The 5715-nt window shown below is 35.1% G+C and overlaps 1 pseudogene; it reads left to right on the top strand.

Moving 5' to 3' along the window:
• The first annotated feature begins 677 nt into the window (after window positions 1–677).
• On the top strand, window positions 678–4417 carry LOC113095758 (malate dehydrogenase, cytoplasmic-like; annotated as a pseudogene).
• The last annotated feature ends 1298 nt before the right edge of the window (window positions 4418–5715 follow it).

The following is a 5715-nucleotide window of genomic DNA, read 5'->3' on the forward strand; positions in this document are numbered from 1 at the left end:
GAAGAAGAAATCTGACGCCGTTAAATTTCGATTTTCCGGGTGATACAAGAGAGAGAGAAAATTCTACTTAAACCACCCATTGTTTTGCGCTGTACAACTACATTAAATTTACCATACAAATGGAGGATGATATGGGAAGGTTGACAGTATGTGACATGTCAAGTGCATGGAACCAACAACCAAACATTCTGGAGGCCACACAACCAAAAATTCTGGAGGCTCATACTGTATGGGAAATATAAAAACAAACAAGGTGAAATGCATATTTAATTTATATTTGCATTATGTCTTTATATTAATGACATTCATATTTTTCTTTCCTACATATTTTTATTTGAATAAATGCATATTTTAATTATTTTATATATACATACATTTAAATACTTAATTTAAACCATACATTTATTTTACAATTATTATTTCACAAATTCACATTTAATGAAAGATTTGTTTAAAATTAACACACTATTACAATAGCTGATATATTAAAATACTTTTTTTTTGTGTGATGTTTTCATAACACAATGTATTTAATTAATTTATATATAAAAACCAGTCAGCCAGTCTTTCACATTACACAAGTTCTTTATTTCTGAGTTTCTTCTAAAAACCCTTCTTGGTGTGTTATCTTGTGACTCCCTGATGTTGCTGGTGTTGTTTACCCTCCATCAATTTTAATGCCACTGTCTGTGCCTTTTGTTGCAGAGGTCATCCCCACCGATAAAGCTGACGTTGCATTCAAGGATTTGGATGTTGCCATCCTGGTGGGCTCCATGCCAAGGAGAGAGGGTATGGAGAGAAAAGACCTACTGAAGGCAAACGTCACCATCTCTAAGTCCCGGGGGAGGCGCTTGACAAGTATGCAAAGAAAACAGTCAAGGTGAATAACAGGCCAATGACCTTGACCTAATTAAAAGCAAGTATAATGAAGTGAAGCAAATATGTTTTTAATGTTTTAAAGGCAATACAATTTAATTAGCAGGTTCTAGTTGTTGGTTACCCAGCCAACACTAACTGTCTGATTCCTGCCCCATCCATCCCCAAAGGTAATTTCTCCTGTCTGATGCGTCTGGATCACAACAGGGCTTGCTTTCAGGTAAAACACCCCTTTGCTGGATGGCCCACTATAATGAAACACAATGCAAAGAGGTGAAATGGTTCAATCTATGGCCAAATTTTACACTACCTTGTAACACACAATGTGTCCTCTAGGTGGCAATGTGTTGTGGCATTTCAGCAAAAAGTGTGAAGAATATGGTCATCTGGGGAAATCATTCATCTACACAATACCCTGACATCCACCACTGCAAGGTGAATGTGCAGGGGAAGGACGTGACTGCCTTTGATGCAGTGAAGGACGATGCCTTTCTGTAAGTGCTGTCTGCTGTGTCTTCGTCTTCCTGTAGAGGTCACTGTTGGCCTATTTACTGTGCCACACTACTGCAAAGGTGAAACCTTGTTTATTAGCATTCATGTGTATGACAATAATTATTAAGATAGATAGGTTTGCTGTAGAAACATTCTTAATATACTTTGCATATGACTACTGATGGGTGATATGAACATAATTTTCCTGTGGTTATTCCACTCTTCCCCTCTGTTTCTCAGACAGAGCAGCAGCGTGGTGCTGCAGTCATTAAAGCCAGGAAGCTCTCCAGTGCCGTGTCAGCCGTCAAGGCCATCTGTGACCACATGAGAGACATCTGGACAGGCCCTACTGAGGTCAACGTTTTAGGGGTTCTTCACAATTCACAAAGACATTGGTTTTAGACTGTTCTGAGACCAATATCACATCTCTGTATTAGTTAAAATATCCATTGTTTTCTCAGTAGATTAGTGGTTCTTCAGTAAAATCAATAGTTATTGATGGGGGAAAAACATGATTTAGGTTTATATCTTGATTTTGCATTATAATTTTTAATTAATTTTTTTTATTTATCAATTGTATTAATTGTATAATATCAATGTATTAATTGTAAAGTAATTAATTTAATATTTAAGTATTTTATAAACTTAGCCATTTAATTGCTGAGGCCCCCCGGAAGAGTTGTGAAGTGTTTCTGTAGATATTTTATTGCATCAAGTGTGGAGGAATCCCTTATCAGATTTCTACTCGAATTTTGTACATTCAAGCCAATTTTGACGAACGGAGGCTTGAAGTAAAATAAAGAACACTGAAGACACAATGAAAAAAAGATGCCCTAGACTGGTGAAACAGTTCACTGATTAAAATGTCCTGAAGAAGCATGTTGGGACTCCATGTAACTGAAAACCCAAGGAATATGCAATAGAAATGAACAATTACTGTGTAATAACATAATTTGTTCATTAATTTTATTTATTTTTATCCACACATAAACACCATAGATTAATTATTAATCTACAAGTAATTTTATGTGCAATATGAAGATTGCATAATACGAAAGGATTGCTAATGAATGTTGCCATACTGTACACAAGGCAACAACTTTATTTGGACTGATGCTGTAAAGATTTATGACGAACTGCTCATTTGTTTTGAACTGCTTATGTGTTTATTTTATAGGGTGAGTTCTTCTCTATGGGTGTCTATTCCACTGGAAACCCTTATGGAGTTCCTGAGGAGCAGGGGCGATTCTAAGATTTTGATTTTAGGGGGGCTCAGCCCCCAATAAGGGTATGATTAAAAAATATTATTTTACTATTAGGGTAGGGTTGTATACTACTAACCTTATTGCAGTCCACTATTCCATTGTATTCCCTGTATTACATATATGGGAGTAGGAGTACTGACTGAGCCATATACAACACTGTAAAAAAAACTAATACAGTTTTTTACATGTGACCAGTCAATGGAAAATTTTGAATTGGGAATGTAGATATTTTTTATTTTATTTTATTTTTTTTACAATAAAGACTTCCTGATTCAGTATTAGGACATTCATGTTTATCCTTTGATGATACCACTCCTTTTTCTTATGAAATGTAAGTGGAAATTGGCAGAAAATTAAAACAACATAAGGGTTCAATGACTGCAATGAATCTTGGGAACACAGTGGTATTGTGTGTGTGTGTGTGTGTGTGTGAGGCTGTCTGTTCTATTCTCACCTGACTGTTGCTCATTTGCAGACCTACTCCCGCACGACAAAAAAAATGTTGTATATCCATCTGTAATGAAATATAAATTATTATATTTTATTATTATTATTATTATTAGTATTAGTATTATTATTAATTTTTAGCTTTTTAGCCTTTATAATCAACAATACGGTTGGTTATACATCAAGTCAGCCCCTGAACATTTATTTCATTTCAAATCATTTAACTAACCAGCTAATATTCATTAAGAATATAGACAAAACATGTATTAATGTAATTGTCTATTGGCAATATGTTTAATCTGTTCTATATTTATTTCTATTTATTAAAAATAAAATCATTATCAATTTGCCACTTCTATAACTCAATTACTTAAAAAAATAAATAAAAAAAAATAACAGATCCCTTTACTCTTACTCTAATATATGTATCATGATACACTAATGATTAATTATTACTTAATATAAAATTATGTTTAATAATAGAAAACAAAATAACTCCACATGATGTTTCTCTCTCTGTGCCATTTAGTGCTTTCAGACAATGATGTGGTAATAATTTATTTTGCATGGCTGCATAATGTAATGCCGAAATACACAATAATATGTTTTCAATTTCAAAAAGTAAATTAAAATAAATCATGATCGTTTTCTAAAGAATGTTTTCATGGGTGTTAATCGCTTCATTTTTGTTGGAAGAAAAAACATCTGTCACACTGTGATAAAGGCTGAAAGTGAAAGCAGCGAAGACGTACTGGTATTGGATGCGAGAACACACACACACACGCACACACCTTGTACTCTCTGATGTTCGCTCTGCTCGGCGCCCCTGTGGATTGAAAAACGCGCTGAATCCATGCAGACTCAGATAAGGGGAGGAGCCGGAACTTGATGCAGCTTGCCACCGTCTCAAATGAGTTTTTAAAGGGGACTGAAGCGATCACTAATTAATTAATCAAATAATTTTTTAGGGGGGCTGGGCATAAGTTTAGGGGGGCTGAAGCCCCCCTAAAAAGGGCCTAGCGACGCCCCTGCTGAGGAGGACCTTATTTACTCATTCCCTGTTTCAATTAAGGTTTGTCATGAAGCATTCCCCAAATCTATGCCTGATATCTGTTCCTTACACTCAAAATACTTAGATTAAATTCACATTTACATCTATTTATCAAGCTCAACTAAAGTAAGAAGGATTTTAGCCACCACTGTAAGATATTGGTCTTTTTCTTCAAGATAGGACCTAGAAGATTGTAGATGGCCTGGCCATCAATTATTTCTCAAGAGCAAAGATGGAGGCAACAGCAGTTGAATTAGTGTAGGAAAGAGACACTGCTGTCTCCTGAGGACACTGCTGTCTCTTTCCTGGGTGTGTGACTAGAACCCCAACTGTCCACACCTCTCAGAAAACTTCAGAAACACGTTTGTAAAACACTCCAGAAAATCTTTTTCTTCCCCTGAAACTGTTACACAAACATTTCCTAAACATTTTCAGTTGGATTTTGGCTGAGATTTCAGAATTATAATGTAGTCTAGTTGTTTAACATGGATTTCCTTATTTGTTTTTGGTTTTTCACTAGAGCACAGCTGTCATGTAAAGAAAATAAAAAGTATAAAACAAGATAGTAATTGTTTCTAGACTGCCCTTTCCAATCCAGTACTAATTAAAGGATGACCAAAGCCTGGAAAGGACTCATGGATTAGGTCTTTCTGTGTCATTGTACAGACTGAAATTTCACCTTTTACATGTCTGACAGAAGTTTATCAGAAATGATAAAGGAATGTTTCATGTTTTAATTCGAGTGCTTTGGCAGTGTGGTTGCTGTAACAGATGTTTATCTGTAGAATTTTTTTTTATTTAAAAAAGGCAGAAAAATTGATTCTTGCATTTATTATTATGAGACATACTGAAAACTGTACATATCCTGTAACATTACATGCGCTATACGAAAGAGTGCTGTCCTGCAAGGTCATTGGTGTGAGGTTGTAGACGTGGCTTTGTCGCCTGTGTTGCCAAACCTTGATAGAAAAACAAACCCAAGATTTGCGATGTCTTTTCAAGAATAATATATCTACAAATTAAATTTACTTTTTTACTAGACACCTGGCCCTTAGTTAATAAATAACGACACGTATTTGGAAAGTAGAAAATATTTAATAATTACTAGGGTATGGGGTGTCGGTTGCTGTTTTTGGTAGACAATCTTGTGGTAAGTAATTGTACTAAAAAAAAATATTGTACTAGAAGTCCCAAATAAACGTGTGAATTCTGCGAATACTGTAACAAATCGCAACCCACCATACCTTTTATTCGTAAGGGATTTTGTTAAATGACAATCCTCACGTAAATTACAAGAGGACATGGCAACACTGCTCTCCGACTGCAGTAGGCTAAGCCAATGAGAAGAGCCGCTCTGAAATACAGTTCTCTGACTGGTTACAGACAGTTTACGTTTTCCCTTTGGAATTAAATCTGCTGCAATCTATGTGCATTTGTTTACGACATAAATTAAATAAAACTTTATGTTAGATTTTGTAATATAATTTTAGTGTAAACTAATTCAGAATCACAGTTCATCAAGACAGAGTGCCCTCTGACCATTAAAAAAGGAGGGTCATAAATGACGTAGACCTTCATAATTTT

This window comes from Carassius auratus, unplaced genomic scaffold (genome assembly GCF_003368295.1).
Source record: "Carassius auratus strain Wakin unplaced genomic scaffold, ASM336829v1 scaf_tig00215781, whole genome shotgun sequence".
Classification (NCBI taxonomy): Eukaryota; Metazoa; Chordata; class Actinopteri; order Cypriniformes; family Cyprinidae; genus Carassius; species Carassius auratus.